Raw genomic sequence first — 16,486 nt, 5'->3', positions numbered from 1 at the left:
GCGTGACACCTTCCACCCAAATCACCGACCCCTCCACCAAATAAGCGCCACCCTAAGCCATGGTGCGTGCAGTATAGCCAGGATCCCAAGGACCATTTGGCAGCAGAGAAGCAAATCGCGGCCGCACGCGCGAATGAGGTCGCGATGGCTGCCATTCGCGTCGACCCCCAGATCTTCGAGGAGCAACTCGCTGTCGAGGCCATCATCGACGCCTCGCGTGCTGACGACGCGACACGGATGGCTGTTTGGTTCAATTCTGTAATGCGATGTTCAATTGTTGTGGGTGCATTCTTTTATTGTATACCATGTGAGAAATAAATCTAATTTGGCTATACTAAATACATGAGAAACAAATACAATTGCTATATTTCCATGTTGTTAAGCATGCTTGGTTTGGTTAACTGTCTGATCTTCTATTAGGATTATGTTATATTGTGCAATGTGGTGCTCAATTAATGTTTGGTTCATTTGTTGTGGTGTTTAGCTAACTGTTTGGTTCAATTCCACACTGTGATGTCCAATTGTCGTGGGTAGAATTTTGTATTGTTGTGCATGTGAGGAATAAATCGAATTTCGCTGCACTTAATACATGAGAAACATATACAAGTGCTATATTTCCTAGTTGTTAATCATGCTTGGTTTGGATAAATGGGTTTTCCATGTGGCTTGAACTAATCTGATGAATCTACAATGTGCTTATTTTTCATCAACATATTTTACTGATAGCATGCGAACTCTGACTTAACCTGATGACTAGCTACCTTATATGTGTTGTAGGGAAACAATGGGGATCACTGAGGTTTACAATCGAGGTTAGCATGTGCATGGTCCATTGTCTAATAGCACATTATTGGGCAATTGTAGTAACCATTCTAATATTTAGGTTTATAACAATTTGGTCTTGCAGATGTAGGTCCTGTTGTTAGAGGTTTTGACCCACTATTCGACCCTTTTTGCATATGGGGAAATGAGTTGTCCGTGAATATCAGTCAAGTCAAGAAACTCAGAAAGATTGTTAGGATAAAGAAATTAGCGACAAAAAAACAACAAGATCTTTGTCTGTACAATGAACAAGACTGTCACATCCCTAGTTCTGGTATGTTATAGGTTTGCTTTGTGCATCATGGTTAAATTTAAAATGAAATTGAAATGGGGATGTTCCAAACCCTAGCACCAAAGCAATTCTAATAGGTTCAAATTAAAAATGGAATTACAATGAACCCAAAAATGCTTTTCAAAAATTTTCATGGTCTTTGGAAAATGTTGGAAACAACAACCAGGGGTGATGCACATTTTTGCTAAACATTTTGGATTTTCAAATGAACCCATATGTATTTGAATTGGAGCCGTTTAAATAATATAAATATTTTAGAGGCTCCAAAAATGTTGGAATTTGGTGAGGGCCTCTTGTATATTACAACTAGTGGTCACAAGGAATCCCGACATTTTTAGAATTGTGCAAGTATTTATTTTAAGTCAAAAACAAATGTCAAAAATAGAAAAGAAAACAAAAAAAGGGAAAACACTTACCTGAGGCCTGGCTTACCAGGCACCCCCAGTTGGCCCAGCAGAGGCCCAGTCCACTGGCCTCTGCCACTCACCACTTACCTCCCGCCAGGAGGACGCCGAGCGCGTGGCCGACGCACGCCGGCGCACGCCCGGCCACCTCCTGCTTGCCGCCTCCCTCTAGATGCCCCTGGAGACGCCACGCAGCCTCCCCGACCCCCTCTCACTCTCCCCCGTGCTTCTCCTCTCCTCTGTCACCCTCTCTCGCCCGCACCCGAGCGCAGCCGACGCCACCGCTCGCCGTTGCTGCGGCCACTACCTCCCCCTCGTCCCTCAATCGTGTCCACGCGCTCCGCCACTGTGGGCTACGCCTCCTCGACGAGACGCACGACACCGAAAGCCCCTGGACGCCGCAAGCACTACCATTCCCGTCGTCGGCCACCGAAGATCCCCGCCGTCGATTCGCTGCCCACCGGCCGTCCCCGCGCCTGCCGAGTCCTCCGTTAGCCTTGCTGTGAGCTCCTCTGTCGTTTCCCTCTCTCCCCGTGCTCTGTTGCACCGTGTACCCGCCTTTTCCACCCCGGCCGAAGCCAGCCCCTCGCCGTCGTGGCCACAGCCGCCGCAGCTTGCAGTCGAGCTCGCCATTGCACTCAGTGCACTCTGGCGAGTCGAGCAGACCCGCTCGCAGCTCCTGCTGTGCCCCAAAACACCCCGCGCGCACTTGGCCGAACTCCGGCCGCCGCACTCATCGTCGCCGACGCCACTCCGGCCGCTCCCCGGCCGCGCCACCACCACGGCTGGATGCGGACGAGCGTCTGCACCCCGTAGCTACACTCCGCGTCCCAAATAGCCCCCTGTAGGCAAAACCCGCAGCGCACCGCCGCGTTTGGCTCGCCGGCGGCTAAACGTCGGCGGCCGCTAACCTTTGACTGGCGTGGGTTGACCCACTGCCCAGTTTGACCTCCCCCCTCCCTCTCACTGACCTGCGGGCCCCGCCCGACTAACTACTATAGTTAGCAGTAATTAACTAACTAGGTAACTACTATAGTCACTGACTAGTGGGCCCTGCCTAGTTAGTTAGGACTAACTAACTTAGTTAGTTGACTGGGTCACTGACCAGTGGGACCCACTGGTTAGGTTTGACCTGGTCAGCCCCGTTCACTCGCTTACGTCATGCTGACGTAGAGCTGACGCAATAATTGATTTCTGGAATTAATTTAACTCAGGAAATTCCAGAATGTTGCCTAAACTTGAAAAAATCATAATAATTCAACCGTAGCTCAGAATGAAATAAATTATATATGAAAAAATATCAGAAAAATGCAAGGAATCCATTTATGCCAGTTACATGCATGAAAAACCAACTTATACATGCTGTATAAGTGAAAATATAATATGGGCATTTTAAATGCTTCATTTTGAATTGCATTTGAATCTTTGATTCAAATGGGCTTCAACCAACTTGGTAGCATCTTGCATTAGCCCAAACACTAGCATTTGCACATATCATGTTCATGCATCATTTTGTTGCATTTGTTTGTGTGTTGATCGCCGGCACCATTTCATCTCGGTAGGTTCCACTCTGGAAGGTGTTCCTGAGTACCTGTCAGAGGAGCCGTACCCCTTCGTCATTCTATCAGGCAAGCAAACCCCCTTGAGAATCTCGATAAATCCCACTCTCTTGCTCTTGCTCCTTATACTCCATTAGGACAACAACGATTCAACTGCTACTTTTCTACTGCGGTAGTTGAACCCATTCCTCTGCATGACCTGTCATTGCCACAGTAAATAGTTGAAACCCACTTGCATGACTAGGAGTTGCTTGAGCCTTGATGTGCCTACGCATCCATGCTTGTTTTCTTTATGCCAGCTATGCTTAGAGTTGTGTCAGGTCTGATTCATCGGGAATGAATCGGAGTGGTGGGTTGTCTAATTGGAACCGTCCCTAAGCACTGAGTTCTGTGTATGTTATCCAAGTCCAGTTACTACCACACATTAGGTTCCGGTTATCCGGCCCCTCTCGGCTTATTAATCCACTTGATCTCTCTCCAGGAGTTGCAACTAGTTTCTGGCGTTTGTAGGTAGTGCTACTTGTCTACCAGGTGGTGTTCGATGGGACGGGCTTGGGACAGACTAGGCACCGTGGCACGGTGTACCAAGTGGCACCCGGATGGCGGGCTTGGGAACCCTGCACACATCGTTTGGGGCTGTGAGCGACACCCCGGCCGGATTTCCTTGCGGATGGAACCCGAATAGGTGATAAACCTGGATGAGAGACTTGTGTAGTTAGTCAGGTCGTGGCCGAAACCCTCGCCCGGCTTCCGCTTGAAGGTTGCCGAGGTACATGACGTGTACAGGGCTATAAGTGGCAAGACCGTGTGTGAATAAGTACACCCCTGCAGGGTCAACATTATCTATTCGAATAGCCGTTTTCCTCGGATATGGAAACTTGGAGGACTTATGTAGTACATAGACAACTTGAAGTGGATACTCTAAAATACGCAAGATAAGCGTGAGTGCTATGGATGGCCTTCTCGTAGGGAGACGGGAACGGATCCATAGTGGAGTACTGATATGGTGAATATGTGGACTCAAATGTGCGTCTTATCACCTCAAAGAAGTTTCTGATACTCGTAGTATAGGTTAGCCACTGAGTCAAAGCTGGCTTGCTGATGTTAAAACTGCACCGCCCCCTTGTTGATGGTTGCATATGTAGATAGTTCTGATTTAAGACTTGCTAAGTACCTTTGTACTCACGTTTGCCTATTTATGTTTTGCAGTTGGTTACACTAGTGACTTCGACGAGTAGCTTGTACCCCAGCTGCGATCTTGTACCCTTGGGAGGGTCGTGTTTAGTCAGGCTTCTTAGTCTTTTCCTTTTCTAGTTGTCTGTACTCAGACATGTAATGCTTCCGTTGCTTGTATGCTCTGAATGACGGGTCATGAGACCCCTGTTTGTATTGAATGCTATGTGGCTCTTCTGGGGCTTTATCTATATGAGTTTGAGTTATGTTGTGATGCCATGTTGTACAACACATACTTGCATGTTATGCGTACGTGTAACGTGTATTGCTATGTGTGGGATCCGACAACCCAGTTGTTTATCCCTGGTAGCCTCTCTTATGGGGAAATGTAGTCTTGTGCTTCCATGAGCCATAGTAGTCCGCTACAGCCCGGTTCACCGGAGTCCTGCTAGCCCAGCACTACTGCTCCGGAAGACTTGACTAGCCGGCATGTGATTCACTTCATTTCTGTGTCTGTCCCTTCGGGGAAATGTCACGCGGTGACATCCGGAGTCCTGCCTAGCCTGCTACAGCCCGGGTTCCCGGAGTCCTGTTAGCCCAGTGCTATAGCCCGGATTCATACGCTGTTGACCGACATGCTCGAGGTTGATTCATGTATGCATGTCCCTGTAAGTTAGTGCCACTTTGGGTTCACGACTAGTCATGTCGGCCCAGGTTCTCTGTCATATGGATGCTAGCAACACTATCATATACATGAGCCAAAAGGCGCAAACGGTCCCGGGCCAGGTAAGGTGGCACCCGTGGGAATACCGTGCGTGAGGCCGCAAAGTGATATGAAGTGTTACATGCTAGATCGGTGTGACTTAGGATCGGGGTCCCGACAGCGTTGGTATCAGAGCCTGACTGACTGTAGGATTACCAAGCCAAACTGGTCGAAGTTGAGTCTAGAAATGCCTTAGTTATATAAGGGAATTGATTGTGGAAGGGAACGTAAGGCTCTTTTTACTCCTTTACCTCATGTCATTCTTTCTGAGTCAGCCTCTTCTTTTCTACGAGGGTTAACGCCTAGGCTTCTCCTCTATCTCTCAGGATGACGTGTTACTAAACCGTAAAGTCTTAGGATTGTTGGGTTATGTCTCCGTAAAGTTCTACTACTTCCATGTGTCCTCAGTTTGACCCAGAACCTTGATATTATGATGCTAATTGATTATGCTATTCCTTTGATGAATGTCTCAAAATCCTTTTGAGCATTTACAGCCGTTATGCTGCTGAAATTGTCCTAGGATTTAAAGAGTTTCCAATGCTTTTGCATTACATTCCGCATCCTTATGTCGATGCTAATTCCATCCTTGTTTCCTTGGTTTTTGTGCCAGGATGTCGTCTGCTAACCAAGGTTTAGTTGCTCATAGCAAGAACCACGGAGATGGTAGGGACGAGGATCCTCCTGACTAGCCTTTGATGGCAGAGTTATTGTTAGCATCCGAGAGGAACAAGCGTGAGACTAACCGCTTGCTGGCACAGATTGAGCAGAACACCGCACATCAGCGTAAGTAGTTGGTTTCCATCATTGACTTCATTGGTCTGAAACCACCCACCTTCCATCATTCCATTGAGCCACTCAATGCAGATGACTGGCTCCGAAGCATCACTCACAAGTTGCATTCTGCGAACGTAGCTGAAGGTGACAAGGTCACCTATGCTACCTATCACCTGGAAGGTCCTGCTAGTATTTGGTGGCAGAGCTATGAGGCTATGCTTCCAGCTGGCCAGATTCCTACCTGGAGGGATTTCACCGAGGCTTTTCGTGAGAACCACATTCCTCAGGCTCTCATTGACCGCAAGAGGGAAGAGTTCTGTAGTTTTACCCATGGTAAGCTGCATGTTGATGCTTACAGTAGAGTGTTTGGAAACCTCGCCCGCTATGCTACAGAAGAAGTGTCCACAGACGCTAAGAAGCAGGCTAGGTTCCAGAAGGGTCTCAACCCTAAGTTGCGTCGTGATCTCCACCTACATCATTGTGATACTTTCCAGGCTCTTGTGAACAAGGCCATTAATGCAGAGACAGCTCTGCTCACTTACGAGGAGTCTCGTAAGCACAACTGTAATCTGGGTTCTTCCTCTCGCTCTGGTTCTCAGAAGCGATGGATTTGGATTCCAAACTCAGCTCTTCCACCTGGATATGCACCAAGGCCATCTGATGTGGCGCCTCACCCAGCTCAGCAACGTGCTCCACCGAGGCCTATTAGTGGACCACTTGCCAATGTAGGCCCACGTCCTACCTCAGGAACTTGCTTCGCCTGCGGAGAACCAGGACACTATGCACGTGACTGCCCTCAGTCCAGTTATACTCCACCCTAGTCCGAGAGGTCTGTTGGCCATGAAAAGCCATCAGGAAAGATGATCGGTACCAAGCCAGCCACCACTGAGCCAGCTTGTGTGCACAATGTCTCAGCTACAGAAGCTCAAGATGATCCCGACGTCGTATTGGGAACGCTTCTTGTCAATTGTCATCCAGCTTCAGTTTTGTTTGATACTGGAGTATCTCACTCCTTCATATCCGAAGGTTATGCTTGGTTGCACGACATGTCATTTTGTGATATGCCAACTCCACTAATAATCCAGACTCCTGGTTCCAAATGGCAAACCTCCAAGGTAAGCCATGGTAATGAAATCCTTGTTGACAGACTGGTATTCCTTGCTTCTTTGATATCTCTCAAGTCTTCAGATATTAACATCATCTTGGGTATGGACTGGATGATAGCTCATCATGCCAAGATCGATTGTTACACTAGATCTGTTCAACTTACACATCCATCTGGCAAAATAGTCACTGTCTCCACTAGAGTTGCAAGGCGTCAACTCTATTCTCTTAATGCCAGCCCTCTTCCAGACCTTGAAGATATTCCGGTAGTCCGTGACTTCCCGGATGTGTTTCCAGAAGAACTGCCAGGTGTTCCACCTGACAGAGATGTAGAGTTTGTCATAGAACTTATCCCAGGAACTATTCCAATCTCTAGGAGACCATACAAGATGGCACCTTCGGAGCTAGCCGAGCTTAAGAAACAGCTTGATGAGTCCTTGCAAAAAGGTTTCATCCGTCCCGGTTCTTCTCCTTGGGCTTGTCCTATCCTCTTCGTCAAGAAAAAGGATGGTACGGATCGGATGGTTGTAGATTATCGTCCCGTTAATTTGGTCACGCTAAAGAACAAGTATCCGCTCCCCAGGATCAACGACCTATATGATTAGCTCGCTGGATCCTCGGTCTTTTCGAAGATGGATTTGAGGTTAGGCTACCACCAAATCAAGATCAGAAACGGGGACATCCCCAAAACGGCCTTTGTCACTCGTTATGGTCAATACGAGTACACCGTGATGTCTTTCGGCCTAACCAATGCTCCAGCTACTTTCTCCCGCTTGATGAAGTCGATTTTTATGGAGTACTTAGATAAGTTCGTCGTGGTTTATCTTGATGATATTCTTATTTACTCGAAGAACAAGGAAGAGCATGCCGCACATCTTAGACTTGTGTTAGAAAAACTCAGAGAGCACCGCCTTTATGCCAAGTTCTCCAAGAGTGAATTTTGGTTGCCAGAAGTGACCTATCTGGGCCACATGATCTCTGGTAAGGGCATTGCTTTCAATCCCGAGAGAGTTAAAACCGTTCTCGATTGGACTCCACCCGAAACGGTCAAACAAGTTAGGAGTTTCCTTGGTCTAGCCAGTTATTGTCGCCGCTTCGTTGAAAACTTCTCCAAAGTGGCCAAACCCCTCACGGAGCTTCTCAAGAAAGATAAAAGGTTTGAGTGGTCCCCACAGTGTGAGCACAGTTTTCAGGAACTGAAAAGACGCCTGACTTCTGCGCCCATACTCGTTCCACCGGATTTCACTAAAGACTTTGTTATCTATTGCAATGCTTCGCGTCAAGGACTAGGTTGCATTCTTATGCAGGATCGTCATGTGATTGCCTATGCATGTCGACAGTTGCATCCACATGAGGAAAATTATCCTACACATGATCTAGAGCTTGCAGCCGTAGTCTATGCACTTAAGACTTGGCGACATTACCTTCTTGGTAACCGTTGCGAAATCTACACTGACCATCAGAGTCTCAAGTATGTCTTCACCCAACCGGATCTGAATCTCAGACAGAGACGTTGGTTGGAGTTGATCTCGGATTACGACTTAGGAATCACCTACACTCCAGGCAAAGCCAATGTCATGGCTGATGCTTTAAGTCGTAAATCCTATTGCAACAACCTCATGTTGCAACAATGTCAACCACCTCTCCATGAGGAATTCTGTAAGCTTAAGCTTCACATAGCTCCTCATGGTTCCCTTTCTACCTTGGTGGCGAAACCTACTCTTACGGATCAGATCATAGAGGCTCAGAAGCATGATACGGGAATTTCCCGGATCAAGAAAAATATTTCCAAGGGAGTTGCCAATTGTTTCTCTATGGATGAACGAGGTGTTGTTTACTTTGGAAACCATTTGGTGGTTCCCAAATGTCAACAGATGCAGCAACTGATCCTTAAGGAGGCCCATGAATCCCCTCTCACGATTCATCCCGGCAGTACAAAGATGTATCAGGACCTACGCCAGAGGTTCTGGTGGGCTAGGATGAAGAGAGAAATCGCTCAGTATATTGCCAACTGTGACGTTTTTCGTCGCGTTAAGGCAGAGCATCAAAGACCTGCTGGCACCCTTCAACCTTTAGCTATTCCCGAGTGGAAATGGGACAAAGTTGGAATGGACTTCATCACCGGCTTTCCCAGGACCAAGAAAGCAAATAATGCTATCTTCGTAGTCATTGATCGTCTCTCCAAAGTGGCTCACTTCCTACCTATTCGAGAGAGTATCACTGCTAGTCATCTCGTTGACTTATATATCTCCCGAATAGTGTCACTACATGGTGTTCCACTAGAGATCAATTCAGACCGTGGCAGTCTTTTCACCTCTCATTTCTGGGAAAGTTTTCAGAATGCCATGGGAACTCATCTTTCTTTCAGTACCGCTTTCCACCCTCAGTCAAGTGGTCAGGTGGAAAGGGTCAACCAAATTCTTGAAGACATGCTTAGAGCTTGCGTTATCTCATTCGGTATGGATTGGGAGAAATGTCTTCCCTTTGCCGAGTTTGCTTATAACAATAGCTACCAATCTAGCCTTAAGAAAGCACCCTTCGAGATTCTGTATGGACGAAGATGTCGAACACCTTTGAATTGGTCAAAAATCGGTGAAAGACAATTCTTTGGGCCGGATATGATCCAGGAGGTGGAAGAGCAAGTTCACATCATTCGTGAGAATTTGAAAACAGCCCAATCTCGTTAAAAGAGCCAGTATGACCGTCATCATAAGGAAGTGGCTTATGAAGTTGGCGACAAGGCTTACCTTCGGGTTACTCCTTTGAAGGGTACCCATCGTTTCGGTATCAAGGGCAAGTTGGCTCCTCGTTACATCGGTCCTTTTCGCATTCTCGTTAAACAAGGAGAGGTTGCCTACCAATTGGAACTACCCCCACATCTTTCTCGAGTTCATGATGTCTTCCATGTCTCTCAACTCAGGCGTTGCTTCTCGGATCCCATCCGCGGAGTGGACCACGAAACGCTTGATCTCCAAGATAACCTCACTTATCGATAGTACCCCGTTCGCATTCTGGATCAAGCAAAGTGTGTCACTCGACGTCATAACATCAAGTTTCTCAAGGTTCAGTGGTCTCATCGTGCCGAGAGAGAAGCTACTTGGGAGCGAGAAGATCGTCTTCGACTTGAGTACCCCGCTTCCTTTCCGCCAACTCCTGAATCTCGGGACGAGATTTTTTCGAGTGGGGGCGAGTTGTCACATCCCTAGTTCTGGTATGTTATAGGTTTGCTTTGTGCATCATGGTTAAATTTAAAATGAAATTGAAATGGGGATGTTCCAAACCCTAGCACCAAAGCAATTATAATAGGTTTAAATTAAAAATGGAATTTCAATGAACCCAAAAATGCTTTTCAAAAATGTTCATGGTCTTTGGAAAATGTTGGAAACAACAACCAGGGGTGATGCACATTTTTGCTAAACATTTTGGATTTTTGAATGAACCCATATGTATTTGAATTGGAGCCGTTTAAAATAATATAAATATTTTAGAGGCTCCAAAAATGTTGGAATTTGGTGAGGGCCTCTTGTATATTACAACTAGTGGTCACAAGGAATCCCAACATTTTTAGAATTGTGCTAGTATTTATTTTAAGTCAAAAACAAATGTCAGAAATAGAAAAGAAAACAAAAAAGGGAAAACACTTACCTGACGCCTGGCTTACCTGGCACCCCCAGCCGGCCCAGCAGAGGCCCAGCTCACTGGCCTCTGCCAGTCACCACTTACCTCCCGCCAGGAGGACGCCGAGCGCGTGGCCGACGCACGCCCGGCCACCTCCTGCTTGCCGCCTCCCTCTAGACGCCCCTAGAGACGCCACGCAGCCTCCCCGACCCCCTCTCACTCTCCCCCGTGCTTCTTCTCTCCTCTATCACCCTCTCTCACTCGCACCCGAGCGCAGCCGACGCCACCGCTAGCCGTTGCCGCAGCCACTGCCTCCCCCTCGTCCCTCCGTCGTGTCCACGCGCTCCGCCGTTGTGGCCTACGCCTCCTCGACGAGACGCACGGTGCCGGAAGCCCCTGGATGCCGCAAGCACCGCCGTTCCCCTCGTCGGCCACCGAAGATCCCCGCCGTCGATTCGCTGCCCACCGGCCGTCCCCGCGCCTGCCGAGTCCTCCGTTAGCCTCGCTGTGAGCTCCTCTGCCGTTTCCCTCTCTCCTCGTGCTCTGTTGCGCCATGTACCGGCCTTTTCCACCCCGACCGAAGCCATTGCCGCCGCAGCCCCTCGCCGTCGTGGCCACAGCCGCCACAGCTCGTAGCCGAGCTCGCCGTTGCACTCAGTGCACTCTGGCGAGTCGAGCGGACCCGCTCGCAACTCCTGCTGCGCCCCAAAACACCCCGCGCGCACCTGGCCGAACTCTGGCCGCCGCACTCATCGTCGCCGGCGCCACGCCGGCCGCTCCCGGGCCGCGCCACCACCACGGCTGGATGCGGACGAGCGTCCGCACCCCGTAGCTACACTCCGCATGCCAAATAGCCCCCTGTAGGCAAAACCCGCAGCGCACCGCCGCGTTTGGCTCGCCAGCGGCCGCTGACCTTTGACTGGCATGGGTTGACCCACTACCCAGTTTGAACTCCCCCCTCTCTCTCACTGACTTGCGGGCCCCGCCCGACTAACTACTATAGTTAGCACTAATTAACTAACTAGGTTAGCTACTACAGTCACTGACTAGTGCGCCCTACCCAGTTAGTTAGGACTAACTAACTTAGTTAGTTGACTGGGTCACTGACCAGTGGGACCCACTGGTCAGGAATGACCTGGTCAGCCCCGTTCACTCGCTTACATCATGCTGACGTAGAGCTGACGCAATAATTGATTTCTGGAATTAATTTAACTCAGGAAATTCCAGAATATTGCCTAAACTTCAAAAAATCATAATAATTCAACCGTAGCTCGGAATGAAATAAATTATATATGAAAAATTATCAGAAAAATGCAAGGAATCCATTTATGCCAGTTACATGCATGAAAAACCAACTTATACATGCTGCATAAGTGAAACCATAATATGGGCATTTTAAATGCTTCATTTTGAATTACATTTGAATATTTGATTCAAATGGGCTTCAACCAACTTGGTAGCATCTTGCATTAGCCCAAACACTAGCATTTGCTCATATCATGTTCATGCGTCATATTGTTGCATTTGTTTGTGTGTTGATCGCCGGCACCGTTTCTTCTCGATAGGTTCCACTCCGGAAGGTGTTCCCGAGTACCTGTCAGAGGAGCCGTACCCCTTCGTCGTTCTATCAGGCAAGAAAACCCCCTTGAGCATCTCAATAAATCCCACTCTCTCACTCTTGCTCCTTATACTGCATTAGGACAACAACGATTCAACTACTACTTTTCTGCTGCGGTAGTTGAACCCATTTCTCTGCATGACCTGTCATTGCCACAGTAAATAGTTGAAACCCACTAGCATGAGTAGGAGTTGCTTGAGCCTTGATGTGCCTACTCATCCATGCTTGTTTTCTTTATGCCAGATATGCTTAGAGTTGTGTCATGTCTGATTCATCGGGAATGAATCGGAGTGGTGAACATGTCCTACCGATAAAAGGCTAAGAGTGTGAACACGTTTTGGTAAAGGTAGCGATGAGAGGCCTTGTAGGAGTACATGGTGGGTTGTCTCGTTGGAACCGTCCCTAAGCACTGAGTTCTGTGTATGTTATCCAAGTCCAGTTACTACCACACATTGGGTTCCGGTTATCCGGCCCCTCTCGGCTTATTAATCCACTTGATCTCTGTCCAGGAGTTGCAACTAGTTTCTGGCATTTGTAGGTAGTGCTACTTGTCTACCAGGTGGTGTCCGACGGGACAGGCTTGGGACAGACTAGGCACCGTGGCACGGTGTAACAAGTGGCACTCGGATGGTGGGCTTGGGAAACCTGCACACATCGTTTGGGGCCGTGAGCGACACCCCGGCCGGATCTCCTTGCGTATGGAACCCGAATAGGCGATAAACCTGGATGAGGGACTTGTGTGGTTAGTCAGGTCGTGGCCGAAACCCTCGCCCGGCTTCCGCTTGAAGGTTGCCGAGGTACATGACGTGTACAGGGCTATAAGTGGCGAGAGCGTGTGTGAAGAAGTACACCCCTGCAGGGTCAACATTATCTATTCGAATAGCCATTTTCCTCGGATATGGAAACTTGGAGGACTTATGTAGTACATGGACAACTTGAAGTGGATACTCTAAAATACGCAAGATAAGCGTGAGTGCTATGGATGGCCTTCTCGTAGGGAGACGGGAACGGATCCATAGTGGAGTATTGATATGGTGAATATGTGGACTCGTGTGCGTCTTCTCACCTCAAAGAAGTTTCTGATACTCGTAGTATAGGTTAGCCACTGAGTCAAAGCTGGCTTGCTGCTGTTAAAACTCCACCGCCCCCTTGTTGATGGTTGCATATGTAGATAGTTCTGATGCAAGACTTGCTGAGTACCTTTGTACTCACGTTTGCCTATTTATGTTTTGTAGTTGGTTACACTAGTGACTTCGACGAGTAGCTTGTATCCCAGCTGCGATCTTGTCCCTTGGGAGGGTCGTGTTTAGTCAGGCTTCTTAGTCTTTTCCTTTTGAAGTTGTCTGTACTCAGACATGTAATGCTTCCGTTGTTTGTATGCTCTGAATGATGGGTCATGAGACCCCTGTTTGTATTGAATGCTATGTGGCTCTTCTGGGCCTTTATCTATATGAGTTTGAGTTATGTTGTGATGCCATGTTGTACAGCACATACTTGCATGTTATGCGTACGTGTAACGTGTATTGCTATGTGTGGGATCCGACAACCTAGTTGTTTATCCCTCGTAGCCTCTCTTATGGGGAAATGTAGTATTGTGCTTCCATGAGCCATAGTAGTCCGCTACAGCCCGGTTCACCGGAGTCCTGCTAGCCCAGCACTACTGCTCCGGAACACTTGACTGGCCGGCATGTGATTCACTTCATTCATGTGTCTGTCCCTTCGGGGAAATGTCACACGGTGACATCCGGAGTCCTGCCTAGCGTGCTACAGCCCGGGTTCCCGGAGTTCTGTTAGCCCAGTGCTACAGCCCGGATTCATACGTTGTTGACCGACATGCTCGAGGTTGATTCATGTATGACTGTCCCTGTAAGTTAGTGCCACTTTGGGTTCACGACTAGTCATGTCGGCCCGGGTTCTCTGTCATATGGATGCTAGCGACACTATCATATACGTGAGCCAAAAGGCGCAAACGGTCCCGGGCCAGGTAAGGTGGCACCCGTGGGAATACCGTGCGTGAGGCCGCAAAGTGATATGAAGTGTTACATGCTAGATCGGTGTGACTTAGGATCAGGGTCCCGACAAAGACATCAGTTCACTATAGGATGGTACTAACTATCATACCTTGCCTTTTTTATTCCTGAGCCCCATTTCCAATATAGAGAAGATATTTATGCACATCCTTGTTTTCAGGCCTTTCCAAAGCAGTTCACTGATGATTACCTCTCAAACCACATGTATGGTCAGGAGGCGAGGAAGTTATTCATACAACACCCACGGTTCAATTTTGAAGTGTTCCTGAAGAGGACGAAGGATGGACAGTGAATCATCCACATGCACTGGCCCAAAGTTACAAAGACCTTCAACATCAATGAAGGATCAATATTTGCCTTCTGCTTCAGCAGTTTTCCAGATGAGATACATATGTCTATGTACTGTCTATGATGCTTATTTTGAAAGGTTATAGATGTTGCATGTGAAACTTGGTCCTGGTGTATTTGTGTAATGGGGTAGATGAGTGCTGAAGCTATATGATGTTGTACTCTCATGTATTTCAATTATGAAAATGAAATATATTGTGTGCTTAATATGAAATGTCAATTAGATTAATAAATGGATTATGAATAATCGGATAATTAGCCTGCTAATTTGGTTTTCCTTTTGCAAACGGTTGCTAAAAATACCGTGGGCGATGACCTCAGGCAACGCAGACAGTTTCTAGGAATAAACCGTGTTGGATGAATGAACAATCACACACGACTTTCGCTTGAAAACTGTTTGCGTTAGGCCACCTGGCGCAAATGTTTACCACATAAAAACTGTGTGTGATAGACAACCTTTGCCACATAGTTTCTTCCACGGACCGTGTGTGATGCATTCAATAACGCAAATGATTTAATGGGAAAAATTGTGTGTGATGTACCTGTGAACGGAAACATTTTCCTTGGAGCGACTGTGTGGGATGTTCATACGAACAGAAACATTAAGCGGGGATTGACGCATGGGATGTACTTGCGACCGGAAACAATTTCGCCATATAATTGTATTTTCTAGCTCTATTGTACGTATTTCCGTATTTGAGCGCTCGCCGGTCGCACACGACCTCATTTTGCCGAGCATGTGTGCGAGGAGGGCATATCCCCGACGGTTTCTGGGTCGTGTCGAAGGACCCCCCCCCCCCTATCGCCCACACTCACTTGGCGACGGTTCCAAATGTCGTTGCAGAAAGGGGTTAAAAACTGTTTGTATAAGACCGACGCGTACCAGTGTAGGGTCCGTAGGTGCGTAAGATTTCATAGATTGGACCGGCAGGGAGCCTTTATATGAGAAGTGCAGACTGCGTTCCATTCACATGTGTGTTGGACATCTACTCCTTGGCCCTCTACTGCACCTGCCTTTGGCTATATGACAGGTGGGCCAGCCACCTACTGGGCCCATGTGTTATACACCCAAAGGCAGGTGTATTAAGTGAATGAAGTTGCGTCCCCCTCCACGCTGGAGCAGTATAGTCATCTCACCGGACCTCTAGTTGGGGCCAAGCGAGAGAACTTTGATGTTTACTGGCTTATTGGTCCCCTTTGCATTTTGCGCCAAGTTTTGACCTTTGATTTAACTAATAAAATGTTAATGCATGTAACAAAAATGGTGTGCAAGTCACCTTACGAAAGCCAAATAATCCCAAAACACTTAGGCACAGTACATTAACTCCATCCTCGTTTCTTATTTTGTGACATATCAACCAATGAGAGATGTGGGCCGTGCATGCTTTCAACGAATTGAGACTACCAAACATGAAATGCAATGGTTAGTTCATTGCATGTAATCATATTAATTAGCAAAAAGACATTAAGTTCTCTCGCTTTCCCCTTTGTCTTGGTCACAGTGCACAACCTAAGACCATGGTTAATTGTATAAACAGTTGTTGGCTATATGATGTTGCCATGTCATATAGAGCCATCACCTGTAGCCACTCATACAATAAGGTTAGCTATAAGGCTGGCTATAAGAGTACTACTTTTCTCATCTTCTCTCTCTCTTTCTTCATATTTATTATATATCGGCCTAGGAGTCCGCATATAGCTAGGCTCTTGCATGAGAGCCCACTGCTCTTTTTCACTTGCTCTAAGATGACTTATACACCTAGACAGAGGGAGTAGTCTCAAGTCATTGGATGCATACGCACCCCATGTCTCGTATTGGGTGCTTTCTTTTTTCATGGCAAAAAACAGGGAACGAGGTGGGTAGTTAATGCACCCCGCCTAAAAGTTTTGGGATTACTATTTGGTTTTCGTAATGTGACTAATGCACCAGTACGGAGGGAGTACAATAGTAGTATTTGATTGCAAGTTTTTGTTGGTAGCT

This window comes from Triticum urartu, chromosome 6A (genome assembly GCF_056163025.1).
Source record: "Triticum urartu cultivar PI428250 chromosome 6A, HENAU_Tu73, whole genome shotgun sequence".
Taxonomy (NCBI): domain Eukaryota; kingdom Viridiplantae; phylum Streptophyta; class Magnoliopsida; order Poales; family Poaceae; genus Triticum; species Triticum urartu.
This window is presented reverse-complemented; position numbering follows the sequence as displayed.